The sequence below is a fragment of the Triturus cristatus genome, chromosome 5_2 (genome assembly GCF_964204655.1).
Source record: "Triturus cristatus chromosome 5_2, aTriCri1.1, whole genome shotgun sequence".
Lineage (NCBI taxonomy): Eukaryota > Metazoa > Chordata > Amphibia > Caudata > Salamandridae > Triturus > Triturus cristatus.
Window position 1 is genome coordinate 657,551,063 of NC_140588.1, and position 25,269 is coordinate 657,576,331.

The window sequence follows — 25,269 nt, forward strand, 5'->3', positions numbered from 1 at the left end:
CTGCCGGCACCTAGGAAAACTGAGAAAACCTATACATTTTTGAAAACTAGAAACCCAGAGGAATCCAGGATGGGGTAACTTGACTGCCTCCCACCAGGTTCTGTTACCCAGAATCCCTTGCAAATCTAAAAAATTGTCCCAAAAAAACACATTTTTCCCACATTTCGCAGGTGGAAAGATCTGGAAATTGCATGAATCCACAAATTTCCACCCACCTCGTGTTCCACAGTGTCTTCCGACAAAAATGATACCTCACTTGCGCGGTCGGCCTAGTGCCCACGACAGGAAGCAGCGTAAAACGCAACATGGACACACCTCAATTTCGCAATGAAAAATTACCCTTTTCTGGCAAAGTGCCTAGCTGTAGTTTTTGAACCATAGCACTGCCGGCACCTTGGAAAACCAGTCAAGCAAACCTATACAATTTTGTAAACTAGACACCAAGGAGAATCCAGGATGGGGTGACTTGACTGCCTCCCACCAGGTTCTGTTACCCAGAATCCCTTGCAAACCTAAAAAATTGTCCAAAAAAATGCATTTTGCCAACATTTCTGTGGTGAAAAGTTCTGGAATCCGCGTGGATCCACAAATTTCTACCCACCCCGTGTTCCCCAAAGTCTTTCGAGAAAAATGGTACCTCACTTGTGTGGGTCGGCCTAGTGCCCGCGACAGGAAAAGGCTCAAAACGCAACGTGGACACAACTCAATTTCGCAGTGAAAAATGACCCTTTTTTGGCAAAGTGCCTAGCTGTAGTTTTTGAACCATAGCTCTGCTGGCACCTAGGGAAACCTAGCAAACATATACATTTTTGAAAACTAGACACCCAGGGGAATCCAAGATGGGGTGACTTGACTGGCTCCCACCAGGTTCTGTTACCCAGAATCCCTTGCAAACCTAAACAATTGTAAAAAAAAACACATTTTGCCCACATTTCTGTGGTGGAAAGTTCTGGAATCCACGTGGATCCACAAATTTCCACCCACCCCACGTTCCCTAAAGTCTTCCGTGAAAAATGGTAATTCACTTGTGTGGGTCGGCTAGTGCCCGCGACAGGAAACTCCTTAAAACGCAACATGGACACACCTCAGTTTCGCAGTGAAAAATGACACTTTTTTGGCAAAGTGCCTAGCTGTAGTTTTTTAACCATAGCTCTGCCGGAACCTAGGGAAGCCTAGCAAACCTATACATTTTTGAAAACTAGACACCCAGGGTAATATAGGATGGGGTGACGTGCCTGCCTCCAACCAGGTTCTGTTACCCAGAATCCCTTGCAAACGTAAAAAAAAATTTAAAAAACCATTTTCCCCCACATTTCTGTGGTGGAAAGTTCTGGAATCTGCGTGGATCCACAAATTTCCACCCACCCCGCGTTCCCCGAAGTTTTCCAAGAAAAATGGTACATCACTTGTGTGGGTCAGCCTAGTGCCCGTGACAGGAAACAGCGCAAAAGGCAACGTGGACACACATCAATTTCGCAGTGAAAAATGACCCTTTTTTGGCAAAGTGCCTAGTTATAGTTTTTGAACCATAGCTCTGCCGGCACCTAGGAAAACCTAGCAAACCTATACAATTTTGAAAACTAGACACCAAGGGGAATCCAGGATGGGGTGACTTGACTGCCTCCCACCAGGTTCTGTTACCCAGAATCCCTAGCAAACCTAAACAATTGTCAAAAAAACACATTTTGCTCACATTTCTTTGGTGGAAAGTTCTGGAATCCACGTGGATCCACAAATTTCTACCCACCCAGCGTTCCCCGAAGTCTTCCAAGAAAAATGGTACCTAACTTGTGTGGGTTGACCTACTGCCCGCGACAGGAAACGGCGCAAAACACAACGTGGACACACCTCAATATTGCAGTGAAAAATGACCCTTTTTTGGCAAAGTGCCTAGCTGTAGTTTTTGAACCATAGCTCTGCCGGCACCTAGGGAAACCTAGCAAACTTATACATTTTTGAAAAATATACACCAAGGGGAATCTAGTATGGGGTGACTTGACTGCCTCCCACTAGGTTCTGTTACCCAGAATCCCTTGGAAACCTAAACAATTGTCAAAAAAATAAATTTTCCCCACATTTCTGTGGTGAAAAGTTCTGGAATCCATGTGGATCCACAAGTTTCCACCAACCCTGTGTTCCCCAAAGTCTTCCGATAAAACTGGTACCTCACTTTTGTGGGTCGGCCTAGTGCCTGCGACAGGAAACGGCGCAAAACACAACGTGGACACACCTCAATTTTGCAGTGAAAAATGAGCCTTTTTTAGCAAAGTGCCTAGCTGTAGTTTTTGAACCATAGCTCTGCCGGCACCTAAGGAAACCTAGCAAACTTATACATTTTTGAAAACTAGACAGCCAGGGAAATCCATTATGGAGTGACTTCACTGCCTCCCACCAGGTTCTGTTACCCAGAATCCCTTGCAAACCTAAACAATTGTCAAAAAAACTAATTTTCCTCACATTTCTGTGGTGGAAAGTTCTGGAATCCACGTGGATCCACAAATTTCCACCCACCCCGCGTTCCCCAAAGTCTTCCGAGAAAAATGGTACCTGACTTATGTGGGTCAACCTAGTGCCTACAACAGGAAATGGCTCAAAACGCAACGTGGACACACCTCATTTCGCAGTGAAAAATGACCCTTTTTTGGCAAAGTGCCTAGCTGTAAATTTTGAGCTATATCTCTGCCGGCACCTAGAGAAACCTACCAAATACACACATTTCTGAAAACTAGACACCCAGGGGATTCCAGGGAGGTATGGCTTGCATGGATCCCCCAACGTTTCCTTACCCAGAATCCCCTGCAAACCTCAATTTTAGCTGAAAAAATCACTTTTTTCACACGTTTTTGTGTGGGAAAGTTGTGGCATCACTGGGCTGACACAAATTTCCTGTCACCACATTCCCCCGGGTCTCCCAAAAAAAAACGGTGCCTCATACGTGTGGGAGGCCCAACTACCCGCGACAGGCAAGGGCACAAAATGTAATGTGGCAACATAAAAATTGCCTATCACAAAACAACCTGGTTTTGCAAGGGGGGTCACCTGGGTTTTTGGCCCCGTGCTCGGCGGCCATCTAGGGAAACCTACCAAACCCACACATTTCTCATAACTAGACACCCAGGGGCTTTCAGGGAGGTATGGCTCGCATGGATCCCCCAACGTTTCCTTACCCAGAATCCCCTGCAAACCTCAATTTCAGCTGAAAAAATCACTGTTTTCACACATTTCTGTGGGGGAAAGTTGTGGCATTACCAGGCTGACACAAATTTCCTACCACCGAGCGTTCCCCAGACAGGGCAGAAAGACTGTAATTTTGTGGCCGGGGTGTGGGGGCATAGGCATTCCCGTTTTGGGCAGCCCCACCCCTGATAAACACCCCATAAGAAGATCCCTGGTGTCTAGTGGGCTTTCTACCCCCCGGGGGGTCAGATTGTGGGCTTCTGCCATATCTGCTCCCCAGGGGGGGCAGGAAGGCTGTAATGGTGCTGGGGGGTAGGGGCATTGGTGTGCTCATTTCGGGCAGCCCCCACCCTAAAGAAAAATGGTGTAAAAATAAAATCCCTGCAGTTTAGTGGGTTTTCTGCCCCCCGGGCGGCACATTGGGGGCTACTGCTCCATCTGCCCTCCAGGGGGGCAGAAAGACTGTAATCTTGTGCCCAGGGGGGCATCGGCATGCCTGTTTTGGGCAGCCCCCGCTCCTAATATATACCCCATAGGCAAATCCCTGGTATCTAGTGGGCTTTCTACCCCGCCGGGGGGCAGATTGGGGGCTACTGCCCCCATCCACCCCACAGGGGGGGCAGAAACACTAATAATGCCATAATAATAATGGGGGAGCAAAGGCCCTTGCCCAAGGGGCCGCTCCCCCCTCCCTGGTGCCTAGTGGGTAGATCTCTGCCTTGGAAGATTCTCCCCTTTCCAACGATACCTCTCCTGAGTTTCTACGTGCTCAGGGGGCTCAGATAGCCCCCTGAGCACGTAGAAACTGAAACTGAAATGAGCTCATTTCAGTTTCGGTTTCACTGAAATGACGTCAGCGTGACGTGCGCACTGATCGTCATTTCAGGGAAACCAGGGGGGGGGGGGGCCTCGGGAGCTGGGGAAGCTCTTCATCAGCTCTAGAGGCTTTTTTAGCATAAAGGGAATCCCTCTGGAGCCCGCACCAGAGGGTTTTCCAGGGCGATGTTTCATGACGAGCTGGACTCGTCATGAGCACACGACCACTGTGTGCCATGACCAGTCCAGCTCGTCATGAGCATCGAAGGGGTTAATAAAATGAAAAGACAAGTGGCATTTGGCAAAACAGGAACAGATTGGTTTAATTAAACTCAGTGGGTGGGAGAGTCTCGTCAGAGTATGTCTGAGGATAGTCTCTTGGTGGACAAGTTTCGTCTGACAATATATACATCTTGTGAGGTACAATAAAGTAATTTCTGTATGCTTGCAAAAACATCTCAGACACAGATGGCTCTCTGGGAGAGCATGTGGGGCCAGTGCCTATGTGTCCAGATGTCTGGTATAGGGATCGTGTGATCACTAAATGTGATGTGATGTGAATTCGCTGAGTGTTCCAATCTACCTGTGGTATCGAGCTTTGTGGTATTTTTGGGAATGCAAGCCTTTAGCCAAACGTGTTTTATTGCGGCCAATTTTCACAGACCTGTTTGTGGTGCAACTATCTATTTGTGGTATCAATCAGGGTTTTTCCTGGGTGCGTGTTCGTCTGTGGGTTAAGGGAGAACCCACCTCTGATCTGTCATTTGATAGGCGTGGGTGTTGGTCACGAGACCTACCTCACCCCGTTTCTCTGACTTAGGGTTGTTGAGGAGGTCACCTTGGGTGAATTCGACAGCAATTATAAGTTTTTAACAACTCCTGAAAATAATATGACAGACACTGGTATCCTTTTTATTGACATTCTCAACATTGTGCATACAGTTGTTCTTGCTGATATTGACATAGTTATGCATGCCTAATCATGGCATACATAGACATTGCTTCTACTGGTAATAACATTTCTATGAGCGCATGGATTATGGAATACACTGACATTGTTACTGCCAGTCTCAACACTGTTGTGTGGGCATAGATTATGGCATACATTAACATTGCATTTATGGGTATTGGCATTGGTATGCAGAAACAGGTTATGGCATATGTTAACATTGCATTCCTTGGTATTGCCGTTGTCAGGCCTGCGCATATCATGGTATACATTTACAACATATTCACCCATTTCAGCATGGCTATAGCTTCCTTGACTTCGTCAAGGGTGATGTCCCCCATCAAAATGGCCCAGCTTCCGTATGACAGCATCAGCAAATGAAAATAGACCATGAATTGGCCCTCAGCATGTTATTTGGAAAGAAGGGGACCCCTACAACTAATTAACTTGCTATACGTAGGGAAAATGACCATGTAGGTAAAAAACTATAACAAGTGGATGAATATACATAATAATATATATCCAATGTAAATCATGAATGTAACCACTAAAGTGCTAATCATATAGACAAAAACTTTGTATACGCTTATGATTAGAAAAATACTTTTATTTCTTCATTTGATATTCTTTTTGTGTATTATTGTTCGATCTTAGTTTGATATAGCGTATAGCACTTAAATATATAACAATATTTATAAATCAACAAACAAAGTACAATAAAGTTGATTCAGTAACAAAAGAAAAAAGGGGGAAGGAATACAAAAGAGATTGATATCGTGGAAACAGATAACCAAAAAACTAAATAGACATATGAATAATAAAAACAACAATGCGGTAGATGAGAACTACGCGCGTTTCGCCATAACTGCCTTCATCAGGAAAACCGTCTATTGTAATGAGACTGAAAAAAATATAAACAACATATAAGAGAGTGGTTACAAAAAAAGAGCGAGGTTTTATGATCGTCAACACCTACTACAAGGCACCAAACAAAAACAGGAAGCAAATCTAGTTTTTGTTACTCGTCATTCATTCCTGAACGAACAAATTCTCCAGATTATCTGTTCTAATTGGCACCTTCTAAATGTGAATAGAACAAAGATAGATTATGTACAGAAACCTCTTTTGCTTATCGCAAAAACAGAATCCTCAAGGATCACATTGTCAGATCTCGCATGCCTATACAAAAAGAGCCAATTCAGAGAAGTATTGAAGGCATGCTCCCCATAGAGGGTAACTTCAAGTGCGGAAAATGTAAAGTCTGCCCTTTAGCTATTGAAACAAAACAACTTGTTTTTAATGGACAAACAATTGTATCGAGGGGTATCAGTAATTGTAAGTCAAAAAACATCATTTACTTACTAATATGTCCCTGTAACAAAGGATATGTGGGTGAAACATCGAGGTCGCTTAACATCAGATTCACTGAACATAGGTCCGCTGTTAGGACAAAAAAAATGGCTTCTCCCATGGTTTCACATTTTCTGGAAAACAACCATACTGAAGATGATATACAATGGTTTATTCTGGAAAAAATCCTTGGTAAAGAAGGCAAAAACTCCGATAAAATAAGAAAGAAACGTGAAGTGTTCTGGATTTCTAGTTTGGATACTGTTAAAAAGGGCTTGAATTTGGAAATACCCTGGGATCAGGCGATTGTCTAATTCTAGCCTTAGTAACTATCCTCTCTGACCTGATAAACGTAGAGTTAAATATTTCATTCTTGTAGGTGGGTATATTACACTGTGTTAGAAGATCTTGCCCCCTCATTTAACTTTCGATTTTCAACGCAGGGACCCCTTGTCCATGCCTTCCATGAACCTACACATGAGTAATGCCATCTATTTTGATATTCTGTCCCTTTCCAAGATGGCGCACGTAGATGTAGGATTTATGTATGTTTAAACATCTCTTCACTTAGTACACTTAATTTTATTGATGTGGAGATATACATTATTTACATCGGTATGTATTGAGACCCATAGTATTATGCACCCTAACTAATGGTGCTTGTTATGGTCTCGTTTTCTACCTTATTTCGTAACTCAATATTGGGACTGTCTGTCCCTCTTCTAATCAGCTCTCGGGATGCATAATGGGCAGCGCCATCTTAAACATATGAGATTAGCTACTCAATGCTATGGTCCGTCTTCTATGTCTGTTTTTTAACTCGTAGTATCGCTACCTGTATCTCGTAGTATTGCCACCTGTTCCTGATTAGCTGAACCAATGAGAATTTTTGGCGCGTGAATCGTCTGGTATATAGATGGTGAAACGCTAAAACAAGAGTTGACAGCGTTGTCTGCAGTTTAGTCATTGGAGCCAGTTACACTATCATTCCGAGCGTGTATCAGGTATGTCACTACGGCTCTTGTTACTAGTAGAACTTTATCGCTAGAGCCATTTTCAAGACCCCCACTTTGTCTGTTTATTATTATTATTTTAGGTATATTTAGGAAACGCTTTGGTGATATCCTACATGTTGGACCTTTGAATGAGTTTATGCCGACAGACGTTTTTCATCTAAGGAAGGATACCGATTAATCTCTAGTAAGTAGATATCGGCACAATATACCACTGCTAATAGGTGGCTGTCTACCCATGGATAATACTTATGGGGACAACTACAACAATATGGTTACCTTTTTCGACCTCTCTCCTTCTTTTATAGTTCTTGCTGTCAGTTGAATTGGCACGCACTTTGATAGCTGATCCGGGTAGATACGTACACACATCTATTCTTCGAGCGGCTTGTTACATATCATCTTATTCAAATCAAATTTAAGTAAGTATAGTAGGAGGTTTTTCTAGGCACTTGTATATTTGGGCTTGATAAAATTAATATAGCTGCATAAATCTATTTACCCAATTATATATATTGTATATCTCTTATGACCAGTGAGAACCATTGAACTATATCGTCTTTGACTGCGCAAACATTGCCTGTAGTCATATAACTGACACCCAACCAAATCCAAGATAATCCAGCTTCTTATTTTTTGCTATCCAGTAAGTGAATTAGCCTTTTCTTACCCCTTCCATTCGTAGCAATATGTGACTTTTTGATGGGCACTTTAGCTATATAAAGTTATCTGTTTTGACTGTTTTTTATTTTTGTTTGACCTTTCTTCTAAATACTTATTCTTTATTATTCTACTGTCTTTTCAAAATTTCCTTATTTTTACTTGGTCTGAATACTTGTGTTCTCTCTGTCTATTTAAATAATTAGCCTTTGTATAGATAGGATCACTGTATTATAGTAGTGTGAAATAATGATTAAAATATGATAAGGAGACTGTATATATGTATATAACTAATGGAATGTTCTAAAGTTGAGGTACGCTCTGTCCTCAGTTGATCATGCAATCTTTTTCACCAATTATCAAATAGGAATGATTAATGTAAGGTGTCTATTCGAATGCTTAATAATTCATTTTGTATCTTTTTTGTCCTGTCTCAAACTATTCAGTTATACTTTTTTCTGTAAGCATTGTATTTAAAGTGTTTAAAATTCTGCTGTACTTGTATATAAAACATTAGAATGTAACCACTCGCTTATATGTTGTTTATATTTTTTTCAGTTTCAGTACAATAGACGGTTTTCCTGATGAAGGCAGTTATGCCGAAACGCGCGTAGTTCTCATCTACCGCATTGTTGTTTTTATTATTCATATGTCTATTTAGTTTTTTTGTTATCTGTTTCCACGATATCAATCTCTTTTGTATTCCTTCCCCCTTTTTTCTTTTGTTACTGAATCAACTTTATTGTACTTTGTTTGTTGATTTGTAAATATTGTTATATATTTAAGTGTTATACGCTATATCAAACTAAGATCGAACAATAATACAAAAAAAGAATATCAAATGAAGAAATAAAAGTAGTTTTCTAATCATAAGCGTATACAAAGTTTTTGTCTATATGATTAGCACTTTAGTGGTTACATTCATGATTTACATTGGATATATATTATTATGTATATTCATCGACTTGTTATAGTTTTTTACCTACTTGGTCCTCAGCATGTGTAAGGTCACCACTTTCAGAGTCATATAGGTGTTCATAAAAGGCGGCAAATGCCTCTGCAATATCTGTGGGGTGTGTAAGAAGGCGGCCTCTAGAGGTCTGAATTGTCGCTATGGAGAGCTGGGCCTCTTGTTGGCACAATTGAAATGCTAAAAGGCGGCTCGACCTTTCGCCAATTTCATAGAGTCTCCATTTGAGTTAAGGTAGCGCAGTGTCCATGGCAGAGGTGTATTGTGCATTATATTCAAATTTGACAGCTTTCAGACTGTGAGGATAAGCAAGCATGGGTGTCTTGTTATAGGATGCCAAAAGGCAGGACACTAGCATTTCCAAACGGGTCCTCTCAGTGAGGCAGTGGTGCTTCACCATTACACTCTCCTTCATCAAAAGTCCCCTATAGATTACTCTCCACTCTGTAGATCCTATATTGAGCATTCAGCATTGAGTTGTTCTCCGAGAGGCTGTATCTGGAGGCCTGCATATTTCCCAAACCGGTCACTGGAGGACTAATCCCCAATGTCACCTCCAGTAACACTGGGCAATGATCCAAGAGGCCCCCAAAAAGATGTCTGAGTGAAACGGAAAAGAGAGGAGTGAGTGGTTCACCAGAAAGTAATTGACTCTAGAAGAAGTATTATGAATTGCCTTAGTATTAGTGTAGTCCTTATCAGAAGGGTAGGTAAGGTGCCAAACTTCCACTAGACCATGATCAGTCAACAGATCCATGAGCTAAGAGCTATCCAAAACACTGCAATGGTCAGATGGGCCAGTCCAGTTGAGAACTGCATCCGGTGTGACATTCCAGCAAAACCCTACTACCACTTTCGCCCTGCATAACTCCGTAAGGAGTCTGTTCAAGTGGCTCAAGTAGGCACACTTACTACCCATGGGTGCATATACTGAACCCAAAACAACCATGTATGTTCCCAGTTTAAATTTCAGGAAGATGTTTCTGACCTCAGGATCTGTCCATGTTTTCAATAGGGTATGTGGGAGTAATTTATATATCAAGGTAGCAACCCCACATTTTCAATGTGATTGAGAAGAGGTCTGGTAGGTATGTGACCGAGACTCTAAAGCTATAGTGCTGCTACTCCCCACCACCCATCCCACTCAGCCCCTGCATAATGTCTCCAATTTACCTGTGGGCTAGTACAACTCCTGCAGTAATGCTACATCAGTGTCATGGTGTTGCAGGAATCTGGGGGTCCTTCTATGTTTAACAAAACTGAACAGGTCATTACAGTGATGGACAGGGCACGGAGAGACTGGCCCCGAACCGACAGTAAAGGCATCACCAGCTATAAAGAAGGGTGTCCACCTGGATAGTAAAAGGAGAGTGTGAATGTCCCAAACGTAGTGCATGTGCCCAAAGGAAAGCCGCCCCAAGAAAGCTTAGTGTTCGGCTGCTAATGAGATAAGAATGAAGACAGTAGTGTCAGCAGAGAGACTGGGTGTGGTAATACAGAATGTGCACAATGAGCAGCAGTAACTAACATACCGTGATCTTCGGAACTAGCCCTGGCAGGGGACACCTGGAGATCTTGTCAGCCTATCGGATGCCATCAAGGGGAGGGATATGGAGAGTCACCTGGTCATACACTGGCTTGAGGGAAACATAGCCCCAGGCTGTCAAGAATCATGCACCTCACCCCAGTGACCCCCTGAAATCCCTTCTCCACAAGGCATAATCATACATGTAAAAAGCAACAATGCAACCATTGAACAATAAAGAAAATAGTACCCCAAGCATGGGAAATGCAATATGAAACTGCAAATAAGGATATAATCATGGATAGGACCACAGCTAACTTGTCACAGAAATGGAGCAGTAAAGGGTCAGAGTCCGATAGGAGAGCAGGCGGCAGCACCCTAGGAGGTCATAGGTCTGTCCTTCAGAGGGAATCTGGATTTGTCCTGCCCCCTGTCCTGGTTCAGTACATTGCTCACTGGGTCTAGGCCCTTCCTGTCCACTTGACAGTGGGAAGGGGGTCAAGGCCTGTCAGAAGGAGGAGAGGCATTTGGTCAACCCGCTTGCACAGAGTCATCACCTCCCTCCAGGTGAAGCGAGGATGGATCAAGGTTAGAAAACGACTCCAGCGTATCCTCCAAGCTATCTAAGTATGACGCCAGCTGGTCCGGGTCATTGAATTCCATAGTGTGGCCCTATACGGGTATGATCATCAGGGCCGGGTCCAACAGGCGCAGTGCCAGCAGCTTTTTATGTTTGACCACCATCACATGAGAGAAATCCATCATGATATGTATCAGGGCTTCACTGTGCTAAAACAGTCCTCCATTCTTTCTGACTGCCGGCAGAATGGCCCTGATGTTTTGGTGGTGTACAAGGCGTGCTATAATCTCTCTGCAAGCACCAGAGGATCCCTCCAGACAGGCCCAATTATGTGTGCATGCTGGAACTCCAAAGGCTCCTTCAACATCAAGTGGGTCAGAGTGGGCAGAAAGGTGCCAAGTGGGACCAGCATATTGTCACCCTCCAAGGCCTCTTGGATACTATAGAGCTGGATATTATCCATCTGGGAATAGTCCTCCAAGTCCGAGACCTTCCGTTGCAGCCACTGAATGCCAGTACCCCAGTCTACCTGTTGACCGTAGAGCCTGTCCAGTTTTTCCGCCCTCTTGCTTGTGGAATCAAGCTGTAGATGCATCTGTGACGGGTCAGACCTCAGGGACTTAATATCAGATGCCATGGACATGAAGGTGGTATTGAAGGCGGACGGTTTGGCACTCAAGGCAGTGACCTCCTTCAGTATCATTGCCAATGTGTTCTTAGCCATGGTGTCACTAGTGGTAGGCATGTGTGGGGCACCCCCTGATAGAACCACAGCAAAGGACAGCAGTCAAGTTGCCTTTGCACCAGACAGGAAAAGAGAGGATGAGGCACAGGCAATACCCCTCAGCACACTCCCATGCAAGGACAAAGTGTGTCTATTGGAAGGGAGGCCGAGCAGTGCTGGGAAAAACTGTTCCAGAGAAGGTCAGTGTCGTGGGCCTCACCTCACTGTTGACAAGGCTGAGGCAACTGAGGAGTAACATCTAGGTAAATGAGGCCCAGCAGGAAGAGATCACCAGGAGACCTGGCACCACGGGTCTGTCTAGCAAGGGTCATACTATGCGAGATGAGGTGTCTTGTAGGATGGGAGACAAAAATGGTATCCCAGGAGTCAAAGGAGCAGCAAAGCACTATTCTCATCAAAAGTCACTCCTCCAGCATGTGAACCACCAAAATGCTAACAGTATAAGGAGAGTCTCATTGTCCCAGGGCAAAGCAGGGTAAGGGTGTCCTGGAGATATATTCTCGCCTTCGACAGGGGTACTAAATAATTAGCTCCAGGTAAAGCCCCGGCTCCAGGATGCACCTTCAGAAGAGTCAAAGTCCACAGCAGAAGGCCATCTACAAGCTACAATAGGCTGGCATCTCCTTGAGGCCTGAGTGAGGCCAGAATCCAAGTCCTCCACCCCTGTCAGTACAGCAGGGAGGTGAATATTAATGCTGATGGATCTCCTATCCCCATGGTAGGGGCCTAAGGGTGGGAGCATCTTGCTCCTGGGCTATCCATTGTCCAAGGTCCCTTAAGGATTGGGGGCATATTCATGAATGGGGCTTTGTTGTGTTTGCAGCACGCAACATGGTGCATGTACAAGGCAAGCCCAAAATGTGATTTTAATGAAGCCACGCAAGGCCACCTTGCATGGCCCTGAGTGGCTTCATAAATCTAGAGTAATGGATTTTGACACATTCCCAGATTTATCAATAGTGGTAGACACGGGAATGTGCCAAAAATCTACACTTTCCCAGGTGCGGTGTAATGAGGAGAAATATATTTATTTCTCCTTGTTAGTTCCTCTTTCTGTGTGTGCTGCAAAATGCCTCACAAAATTGTTTTGTGCAGGAAGGTGTCCCTTCCTGCACAAAAATATCCTCCTTACAATACAAGCACCCATGCACCATGGGGCATTGGTGTTAGATTGCCAAAATGGAGCCAGTGCAGGGTCAAAGGCAGGAATGCACCATATTCTTTTAAATAAGTCACATTCCTGCCTTTTCCCTGTCACACAGTGCAGCAAGGTGACTTGTGGTGCTGTGTGACTTGCGTTGCTATGTGAATTTGCTATAAATATGGCCCTGAGTTTCAACTGTAGTGCATACAGCCCTCCAGCAGCTGCCGGACATGCAGCAGTGCGCTCCAGTGCACCACCAGGCTGCCTGAGCAGTCATCGGCTCTGGGCGACTGTAAATGTGAAGGTGGGGAAGAAGGTGTAGGAAGCCAATAACACAAGATGCCAGCACCCCAAAATCAGGTACGTTGGAGCGTTCCCCCCTCCAGAGTCTCTCCACTACCAGCTGCACAACTGGAGACTGTGTCTATGGCATGAGAGGTAGCAGTACATTGTCCCCGGTGTTTGAGCCTTTCAATTAGGGGTGGGCGGAATTTGCGGAATTAACCTTCGCAAATTATCGCGAGAATGTTTAAAATTATCGCAAACAAGCAGAAATATCGCGAAGATGCGGAAGTTTTTTTCCGGCATGTTCGCGAGATTTTCTGCATGGTTGCGGGTCGCCAACTTACCCATGTGGTTGCTTGCGGGCGCGGCCATCTTGTTTTGAGTTGTTCTCGCGGTGCATGATCGCGAGAAGAAAGACGTGATCGCGCGACGCATGACGTCACTGCGGGCGCGAACTGTCGCGAGACAGCGCAAATGGCTAAAAACAATACAACATCTCATGGAGAACGCGACCGGATCAAGAAAACTTGTCGGCGAACGCAGGGATTCAGGTAAGGCGATCGCGCGCGCGCGAGAATGTATCATTTTACAGCGCGAGCAAGAAACAAATTATCGCCAAGCTGCGGAAACCGGAATTTTTGACATTTTCGCGCTCTCCGCGGAACGCAAAAATGTCAAATTATCGCAATTTCCGCGAACGGAACGAAATTTTTGCCCAGGCCTACTTTCAATGAGCCACTATCTCGCTCTGTGGCACAGCTCCAATCCTCATCTGCGGGCTCCCAAATGCAACAATAATTTCTGCAGTCATCGAAGGTCCCAGGGTGGTCAAAAAAGGCAGAAGGCATCTGATGTCAACAGAAATTGATGCAGCAGAACTGTGGATTCTGGTGGATTTGTGGTGCGACTGAGCGAGACACGCTAAATTAGGGGCATCTTTGAGTCAGGCAAGCTCAACCCCCTTACAAAGTTGCTTGATTGATTAAGCCTGCTTGGATTTGCTTTCACTGATGATGTCTGAGAGAGGGTAGATTTTGTATCATAGGGTGCCCCAGTCCCGTTCTGTCCACACCTGAAGTATGATACCCTTGTCCTTGCCCTGCCAGCCTAATTTGTAGGTCGTGTTAAATTGACCAGAGGGTCCTGTGTTACTATATAACAAACACCCTGGGACACCCTTCCCACTCAGCCAGCATAAAACCCCTGCGTAGGCCCTTCTGTTCAATATGTAGGCCTCTTTGTTAAATTGGCCATAGTTCTGCCATTTTCCTGTATAACAGGCTGAAGGCAGGTCTGATCCAAATCGTATACAGCTCCTCTTTCTGTGAGGCCTCCAGCTCCAAACTAAGAGCCCCCACCCTACCCGTGTGCTAAGTTCAACATCGCCCTGGTCTTTCAACATACAATGGGCTGCATCCTGGGCTGGTACATATTTTAAGGAAGTGGCCACCGCAGATGTGTCAAGCTAAAGAATACAGGAGATTTATATATGTATATATAGAATTCCCGTACAATACCCATTTTTCTGCTTGCACATGCAATTTACGGCAAGCGGCTTGCCTGAGATATGAACTTTCACCTAGCTCACGTATCACAGTTACTGGAAAGGGCGTCACCATGTATGGTAAAATATTAGAACCATACCGTAAGTGACGAGGTAGACGTGGCGTGAGATGACCATACCGTAGGCACTTCTAACCGCCTGAAAGAGTATAAGAAGGGAGACCAAAGAGACATCATTGAACTACCCCCACCTGTCTGTTAGTAGATGGCAGACGGGTATGGGTGCTTCCCAAAAGCTTTTGTTTTTTGTTTTTAAGATACAATTTAACTTGCCAATATATTTGCTGTATATGCTATGTATGCTATTTGTCTATGCTATTTTATCCCTAAATTGGTGTTTTCCTATTGAGCATTTCATACTTGTATTACATTTACAAAGCTGCTTTCTTTTAGGTTTAAGGTATGTACGTGAGTATTCTCAGTATTTTAGATCAAGTGTGTTTTACATTCTGAGAACATTTTCCTTGATGTAACCTATGTTTCTCATAATACATTTATAAATGTGTCTTTGAGGTTTTCTGAAGTGTCTCTCTCCATTCGAGTTCAAAGCCTTCTGATTCATGCAAGGTCACTATATTTGTATTTTGTATTTTTATGCCTTTTTCTTGAAGTTTCTTGAAGTTGCACTTTCTAAATAAATCTGTTAAACTTTCAGCCGCAGTTTCCATGGCTCACATATCTGTTTCCTTCATTTTTAGAACTAGTGTTCCTAGGCACCCCGGCTCAAATTAAGGTGCCCCTTTTGTCCCTAACTCACTCCCTCTCTCACTCCGTGAAGGCTCCCGGGGTTCTGTGCACAGCCCCCTCCCCCTTGACCCTTAATAAATCTTCCTTCCTACATGTCTAATGGGTTTTGAGATGTGTTTGTGACAAAATTCCCTGAATGAACCTTTAAAATGATATGCCTAATCAGTTTCATTCTTCCAAATAGACAACAGCTACCTCCAATATATTGTTCAGGAACTTGTGTTTCAGATTTCCACTGTGCAAAAGAGCCTGCGCATCAAAGATAACATCTTTGGGGTGTGCCTGATGTTCCAGTTTAAGTGTGGATAAGTACAAATTTACAAGGATTGCACACATAGCTGGGCTGCTACAGGTAAAATACAGCATTCTATATTTGTGTGTATCTTAAGATAGCTCTCACACGATTAAAGTATGTGGATCGATGCCAGGCCAACTGAATGGTTTGGCTGACTCTGTCTAAAAAAATATGAATTCAAAACAAAGACCTATCCAATATGCACCCAAGGACCTGGGTCTATATATGCAAAGCACTGGTCCTGTGGGATTCTTTTCCATAGGAATCGTGTTTTGATATCAATGTTGTCTAAAATCAGTTTAGTCATTCCATTATTGAAATAAATACCAAAACAGGATGTTATTTGATGTAAAGGTCAATCAAATATATTCACAATTTCAAAACATCCTATCACATAGGTACATGACAACGACATGAATTATTCTTAGTGACACCAGAGCAGATGGCGCAGTGTGTGAGCAAGGTGCAGATAGTGATTATCCACAGATTAACAAAACAAATCTAGGATGGGAACCCTGGTCTCAAGATCACAATGCAAAAGTCTGTTTTACAAATTACAGTGTTTCCCAAAATCCAATCTGAGCTGTAGACCAAGGAATTCTTGTGCCTATGATTCGATCCCACAGTTAGTTATTCACATGTGTAGCGTAGTCCCAATAGTACCCTGTCATTCAGGACCTACGCTGTTTATGCATAACATATTCTGTGGGTCTGGTGGCAGACTGACTCCGTACACCCCCTTTGCATATGTTAGCCTATGGTTTGCATTAGCTGTCTCGCAGTGCCACTAGAATCTTCTGTTATCAGAGAGATTCGTTTTTGGCAATGGTAGAACACAATAACCTCAGACTCGTGGAAACAATATATTACTTTTCACCCAGTCACACGTGCATGCTTGTTTTGCTCAGAGAGATACAGAGAAGAAACAGTCAGGCGTTTTTACATTAAGAATTTATTGTACCGTTGTTCTTCTCACGTAGAATACGTGCGCTGTTACAACTGTAACGCAGTAGCAGAGATATAGAACCAGCAGTACAGTGAATAAAAAGGAATAGTATTGTTCTACCATTTTTCAATAGTCATGAACACATACATGAATATTAAATGCATTTATAAAATAAAGTGCGTAATCCTAAGATGCCTAACTAGATGTACCAAAGTGTACCTAGCATGTGAGTAGGTGCTACAGATCCTAAGCCTAAGAGCCTATGAGCCAAGAATCCCACTAGGCTTTGGTCAGAACCCCATACCTGAATAGTGAGAGTGTGGGACTTCATCCTGGATTAGAGCTGGACACCCCGCAAGGGATCATTAGGCTACTGTCAGCTGGAGCGATGGCATGCCGGAGCTGCAGCATCTCTGGTCAGTGTGTTGGTCTTGAAGTCTTGGTTCCCTCCTGCTTTCTGATAGCAAGAGGTGCTGTTTTTATACAGTCTATGTACATGTGTTACCCATTGTTCAGTATGAGGAGGACGTTGGGGATTAAACCTTGTGCGTCGATGGGAGAGGTGAAGTATACCTCCTGGGGAGTGTACTCATCAATTATTCATATGTGCTAAAGATGACGTCTTAGCAATATCGATTGGGAAAAACCCACACTCTGCATGGAACTAGGTGAAAGGTTTATTCCATAAAAGGCTGCAGTCCTTATAAGGCGTGATGTCCCTATAAGGCATTCTGTCCTTATTTGGAGTTATGTCCTTATAAGGATCGTTCATATGAAATAACAGGAGCTGATGTAGGGAAAGTGTCCGATGTTCCCTGGACCTATATTAGGGTACCGATATGAAATATAACACAGGGTTTCATTCTGGAATTCTAAGAAATTACCTACTTGAAAAGGGTACGCTAGAAGGGTGATCAATAGAGGCCTTAAAAAGACTCAGTATTGCTCAAGAGAATCACTTCTGAACCTTAGCAACAAGAGAGATACAAGAGAGGGCAGATAGTCATTGTTAGACCTGGCACCATTGGCGTGGGTCTCCCTTCCATTTTTTGCTGTTGCCTCTTATGTTTTTGCTGGTTTTAGATGCTTTGGGCACTGTGCCACTGCTATTTACTGTCACAGAGCAACTGCTCCCTATGTAAAATTGTTGTATGGATTAGTGATTCCATGATTGGCTTATTTGGTTTACTTGTCAGACCCTAGTACAATGCACTGCGTGTGCCCAGGGCTTGTAATCCAAATACTGCTGGTGGGCTTGCAGCACTGGTTGTGCCACCCACAGAAGCAGCCTGTAAAAGTGTGTCTAAGGCCTGCTATTGCAGAGCCTGTGTGCAGTCTGGTACCGCCATGTTGACTTGGCAAGTGCACCCACTTGCCAGTCCGCAAACCTTCCCTTTTCCACATATCAGACACCCCTAAGGTAGGCCTAAGGGCAGGGTGCATTGTAGGTAAAAGATAGGACATTATGCCCTGATGCGCGTGGCATGTCCTAATAGTGAATTACAGCCATTTTCATTTTTCACTATTGCAAGGTTACCTGCTCCCATAGGCCAGAATGGGCAGTTTGATTATACCATCCTATAATCCTAACTGACCCAGGGAACATGGTAGAAAAACGAATTTAGTATGCCTGAACTCAGAATGATAACATACATCTTTTTGTGAAGTTGGTTTTAACATTCTTTGTTTGAAAATACCACTTTTAGAAAGTAGGAATTGTCTTGCCTAACTATCCAAGCCTGCCTCTGCTAGGTTGTGTATTCCATGTCTGGTTTCTGAGTGACAGGGGCTGGGGGTTCCAGGAGACAGGGTGAGTAAGCACAAGGCTGAATAGACCTATCTGCATGAGGAGTGGTGGGAGGAGTAGCACCTGGGCCTGAATAGGGCTGTGTCTGCCTTCCACAATGCTGGCTCCACCTCCTGTGGTGTGTCTGATGACCCTGGCCCACACTGACAAAAGAAGAAGGTGTACCCTGGCAGGATGCACTCAGAACTGGTTTGGACTACGTACAGACATTCTCTGCCTTCAGAGACAAAGGATTTTGGTGTATAAAAAAGGGAACCCAGACCCCAGAACTTTAGATCACTTCTGTGAATCAAGATGACTCTTTGCTGAGGAGAGGAACCAAGAAGCTGAAGGAGGAGATTACCTCTATGCTGCGTGTTGTTGGGGTTGGCCTGCAGTGGTTGCTTCATTGCCAAAGAAAGGAGAAAATGACTGAGTGTGCTTTCATCATGTTGAGGAAGATCTCCGAGGGCTTGAACTTGAGCTTGCCTCCTGCCTGGAGTCTCAGGGATACAAGACTTCACCCCTTCTGCTTGCCTGCACCTAGAACTTCGGTTTTAGCTGCTGCAGAAGGAAATACCGACGCCGGCAAGCGACGCCGTCTTCTGCACTGAAGCCGTGAGCACTGCTCCGACTTGCACCGTAGACCTGATGCCTGCCGCTGTGCCACATCGACGCCAGCGAGCGACGCCATAACCTGCCTGTAGCCATGAGCGCTGCTCCGACTTGTGCCGTGGGCCCGACATCTGCTGCTGTGCCGCATCGACTCCCAAGCTGACATCGTCATCATGGAGCCGATCCTCGACGTGGGTGACCAAGAATCCATCGACAACGCTACATCATAAGGAACTGTGGACTTGGTGCCATCGTGACATCACCTCCCCGACGCAGTAAGGAACTGTCATCTCACCTCCCCTGCACTGCAGTAAGGAACCGAGTCTACACCTCCCCTGGGGTCGTAAGGAACCGACACCGCATAGCGCCAACAAAGCCGCACCACCCCGACGCCGTGAGCTGTCTTTGTTTTTCATCGCTTTTCCAAGGTACTGTTCTTTGGGGGTCTGTTTGACTCCAGGCCCGACGCCGGGCCCATCTCTGTTGGTGCCATATTTTGGGATCTCTCCTGTCACAACGTCGTAATAACTCCAGGTGGAGTTATTTGTTGCTAGAGACTGATTTTAAGTGAATAACCTATTTTTAAGCATATCTTGAGTACAGTATTGTGGATTTTTGTTGTTTGGGTCTTGTGTTAAGTCAATATAAAAATACGTATTTTTATAACACAACCTCTGTGGTGTCCATCTGTAGTGTTGTCACTGTATTACTGTGTGTGTTCACAAATGCTTTACACACTGCCTCTGAGATAAGCCTGTCTGCTCGTGCCAAGCTACCAAGGGGGTGAGCAGGGGTTATTTTAGAAGTGTAGTCCCTTACCCTGACTAGACGCAAGGGTCCCTATTTGGACAAAGGTGCAAACCATTGCCAACTAGAAACCCCCAAATCTAACAGTCATGATCAGCGCATTCAACTCTGTGAGTACTCAAAATCAAAAAGGGCCAATTTACATATCCCTGCACCATACGTGGCAGAGAACATGCGGTGCCTGTCACATAGTGCAGGGATCTGTAGGGAGGCACCCTAGGTGCCCTCCAGTTCCCATGTCTGGGGGCCAAGGGGTCGGGGGTAGGGGAACCCACTACAAGCCCCTAAAGACCTTTTCTGCCTATCTTTTCTTGGCGGGTTAACTGCCATGAACAGGTCGGTGGAATGGGACATTGCAATCACTATGGCAGTGCCTGGCAGGCACCACCAACATGGTTGGAGCTACAAGCCCCTCCACTGCACTGGCGGGCTCAAGGAGCCCGTCGGATAAGTGGTGGTCAGCATCACACCGCCAGCTATTATAATAGGGCAGACAGGAAACATGTCTCCAATGGCGGGGAGACCGCCATGACAGCCTGTTGGTGGCGGTCTCCCTGCCATCATAATCGGCCCCTTAATTCGGCAAAAGTTCTTGTCCACTGAAAAGACTTTTCAAACAAGCAAAAGTTCAGGCTTAAAGAATTCTCTTTGTGTAACAAATGAATGCTTAAAAGCTATCCCTTTCTGTTTCTAGAAGACTTAAAATGCTGTATTTCGCAACGCAGTGCCACTGTGCTGATCTATTCTTCCCAAAACTAAAATGATAATGCTGGCAAACGTTTTCAATCGTGCGCAAAGAGTAAACTAACTTCTGAAGTTATGGTTATTCTCAAACTTCTTCCCCTTCTATATTAAGCAAAATTATTGCACGTAATGTTTTATTTTTTAAAGCACATCATGGTTCATTAGATACTTTTTATATCTCATTGACAGAGACGGAAAGTATTGCAACACACGGACAAATGAGCAAAAACTATTCTTCCGAAAATGGGGGTCATTCGATTACAAAGCAGTTGCTTTAAAACCATGAAAACAATGAAGGATGCTCAAACCTGAGGAGTTGACCATTCCTGTTAATTAATGGAGGCCAGTGGCACACGCGTCTCACCTCTCAGCATCCCAACTCCCCCCACCCGAATCCGGTTCTGCTTGGCATGACAGGCGGATGAGGGGTGCTCTTCTACTTTGTCATTGTTTCATCGAGCATCTAGGCCCTGCCGCTGTTTCCACAGTGATAGTACAAATTTTGGTAGTAAGACTACTTTGCATAAAGTGGTTGGACTGACGCCATTTTGAGGCAAACATTACAAGAATTTCAAAATGTAATCCTCATTGTAGTATCCTCATCAGCCTGGTGGAATGCAAATAACCATGCCACACATAGAGTTCTGTAGTGCACGCCTATGTTCTTCCGAGTACACCTGTTAACTGCATGTACTGTGCATCTGCATAAGGACATGAGGGCTAGGGTTAGAATATCTACAGCTGGGAAGGCTACCTCTGACATAAGCGTTTTTGAAGTTGTCATACAAAGCTGTGTCTTGGCACCTCTTTTATTCATTGTATACATTATTAAAGTTTATCCGTTTTTAACAAACATTACATCTGATGTCCCTAAAGTTTGCTCTAGACTGCCCTCCCTCTTGTACGAGGATGACGCTGTCCTGATGCCGCGTACACCTAAAGCCATGCGCCTTCTAATTCATGGTGTGTAGATTTTATGGCCACACTTGACCTGCAAACTAATTTTATGAAATCTTTTATCATGGCCTGCGGTCCTAAAAAAAGTTGTATATCCAACTTTTTAATAGACAGCAGCACCTTAAATTGCACTAGCACTTTTTCATACCTAGGCTACCATTTGCTGTCACGGGATCCAAGGCACCACATATTAAGCATTGCAGGAATAAATTCTCAAAGGCAATCTGCACTTTATTTAGCTTACTTCAGCCCAAAGGCAAATCTATAAAACACAGGGGCATATTAACAAGCCAGGCGATAAAATTATCGCCGCTTTAGCAGCAGAAAACTGCCGCTAAAACGGCGATAATGGGCTTGATAATATGCTCTGTGGAATTGCAATTGAAGCAGATGTTAGATGTCCTTCACATCTAACATGGGTTTCAATTGGAATTCCATAGAGCATATTATCAAGCCCATTATCGCCGTTTTAGCGGCAGTTTTCTGCCGCTAAAGCGGCAATAATTTTATCGCCTGGCTTGTTAATATGCCCCAAAATGTTTACCCACTGCAACGTATGGGGCTGAAATTTGCCACGTGCTTACATCAGTGTTGTAGCAGCTGATTTGATGTTGTATGGCCTCTTTTTTCATCTTTGGTAGGGAGTAATGGTTTTGCCTCTTGCATCCGGTCATCATCATTCTCACCCTTCTTCATTGTACCTTGTTTTCACTGAGTTTAGTGTTTCTTTGCACCTGGATGCTTCTGCATTTGGTGCCCTGTACATATGATGTCTCTGTGGTACATTGTGGTGCTGTACCTCCCCTTTCGATCTTACCAGCAGGTTCCTTCCCGATGGCGAATAAGCCTCTCCATAGGGCCTTTGCTTTCTTTGAAAACATGCACTGGCTGGAGGTGTGCTTTGACTCCACATATGCCAACCATAGCCTGCTTCACTTCTACTTAGCACACGTTGCACTCACAAACAGTTTCCATGACCTTGCCAAATCTTAGATCGAGTAGGCTTGTTTCTTCGGGGCATATATCCCCTACTCATTGCCAGTTGTAGCATCCTACAAAGCCCGGTACATGCAAATGACCACGCCACACACGGAGCTCTGTAGTGCACCTCTCAAGCCTGGTACATGCAAATGACCATGCCACACATGGAGCTCTGTAGTACACTCCTTTATTCTTTAGAGAGCAACCTATAATTGCAGCACTGCATTATGAACATCATTAACCACAACCAGACATACCCAACTGATTACGTCAATCTCCTAAGGATTCCATCAGGGACCTGAAGGGGGCTCATATTCACAAAACACTGCACTCATGACTGCCATTAGGCATAGAATCTTCAAGTAGTGTGCATAGTACCTGAGTTTGTCAATGTTTTCATGATTCAGGGAAGATAGTAATGAGGACACCCATGGGTGTGTACAATGCTGACCATAAATTTGAGTCCCACTAAAATGGCAGACTAGAGTAGTAGGCTATGCAAATGCTTCTCAGTTCCTCTTCTTTCAATATGTGGAAATTAGTAGAACAGATTTATGGTTCCAAGTTTACAGTCTACTAAATTGTGATCCATGAAGGCAACTGTGATAAATACATCATTATTCAACTTGAATTATGACCTAGCGCGAAAAAGACAGATTTCTTTTTATACTTCGGCAAATAAAAAAAATATATATTTTAGCAAAAAAGGGGTTTCAAAGTTATAAATCTTTCATGGATTAAGGTTACATCAAAAAATCAATTTACAGCTAAGATTCAAAAAGAATTTCCATTTGCACACATGGCTCCTTCATTATTTTTAGTTTTTGTAGTTTCAAATAGATTAACCACCTTCTGTGTAGGCTGTTTCTGGAAAATACTGCTCAGCGATCTGTTCTGAATGCTAATATGCAGCAACATTAAGTTTCTTAACTCGCTTATATTAGCTGACAAGAATGACTTTTGTGAGGTTTCATTTTCTAAGTCAAAGTGCATTTTTAATATAACTTGTAAGAATAACCTTAAAATGTGTTAGCTAGCCATGATAATAACTCATTCATTTACATGTTCGGCTTTGAAGTTCTATTCTTTACACGTTGAGAACTAATTCTTCTGATCACATTAGAATGATTTCATTATAATAGCCTAACTTCGCTCAATCAAAATAAAAGTGGTTCAGATGTACTCAGCAATTTAACAAATATAGCCACCTATAGGCCCACTTACATAGAATAGTGCAGTGTGCATTAACCCTTTCAATTATACCGGGTCTTTTGCTCGTCTCTGATCCGGAGCTTTTCCCAAACAACAGTATAAGAATGCTCAAACACATATTCCTTTATGGTATGTCTTGGCAACAATAACAACTATGGGTTTTGGCACATGTAGGGCTATGCATTGGTCCAAGCCCTGCATCAATATCTCATTTCAGATGTTTTGTCAACAAATCAATATTTTGTTGCATATCAAAATTGGGCCGATTAATAACTCCCTCATCAAAGTAGGAAATATTGCCAAATTGTGGCAGAATCATAGTTTATGCTTTACTGTTCATTAGATGACAGACTACAAACCTGGGAATGTATAGAAAGTGTAAAACCAATACATTTTCTGATTCTGTAAGACCTAAGGAATCAAATGCTGTTAGACAGACGCCCCTTGTCATCAGTAGATGCAATATCATTTTTACAATTGTTCTCCAATAGATAGTAATTCAATCCAGTTTCCCTCACACAGAACATATTACTGTTAAGGTTTAACCCATATCTTTGTTTCTCTAGGTCTCTTGAGCTGAGGGAAGCTGTACCAGACAAGCATGGGTTTTCTATGATTCCAGGGTGCCCATTGCCACTAAAATGTGTGCATTTTGGAAAGTTGGAAACAACTGCAAGCACGGTTTTGGGCTACCTGTAATTTGAAATCATGCATCATACCTTCCATGTCTAGAAACATGCCACAACAATATATTTTTAACATATACACATCCTAATGTTTCTTTCCCTGGGTGCCAAATTATCATCATCTCTATTGGTTAGCCAGTGGATCGAGCTGAACGTGATCTTTGTCAGAATGCTTGATTTCCTCACCCAGGAACATATCTCTTATAGTAGGAGAATTTGTGCTTTCTTCCACCATGATGCCTGCATGTGGGGTTACCCAAAGGTTATGCACTGCATTCAGTGGATTTTGAGAATTTGGAAAGCATCTATAAGTGAAATTCCAGTTCAGGGTACTTGTCATTTGATCATAGATATCACCTCATCGCTGTGAAGAAACATACCACAACAATACATTTTTAACCTCTACAGATCCTAAGGTTACGAGTGCTAGTCCTTCCTCACTCAGCTAGGGGATCATGATAAAAATGAAATTTGTCAGATTATTGACACTTTTGTTTCCAGAAAACATTATAGTTTCTTTCAGTCTTTTCACATTGGATCATATCACTCCTAAGGCTTGTCTTAAATCCACGTTTCCCTAAATCTTCTGAGTGTGAGGTTATCAGGCAAGGGCGGTTGTTCACTGAATTTTAGTAGGGGCACAAACTTTAGGCACAAGAATACATTTTTATTAGGCAGATACATTTGAGGATATCAGCAGTTTGTGGGTGCAGGTT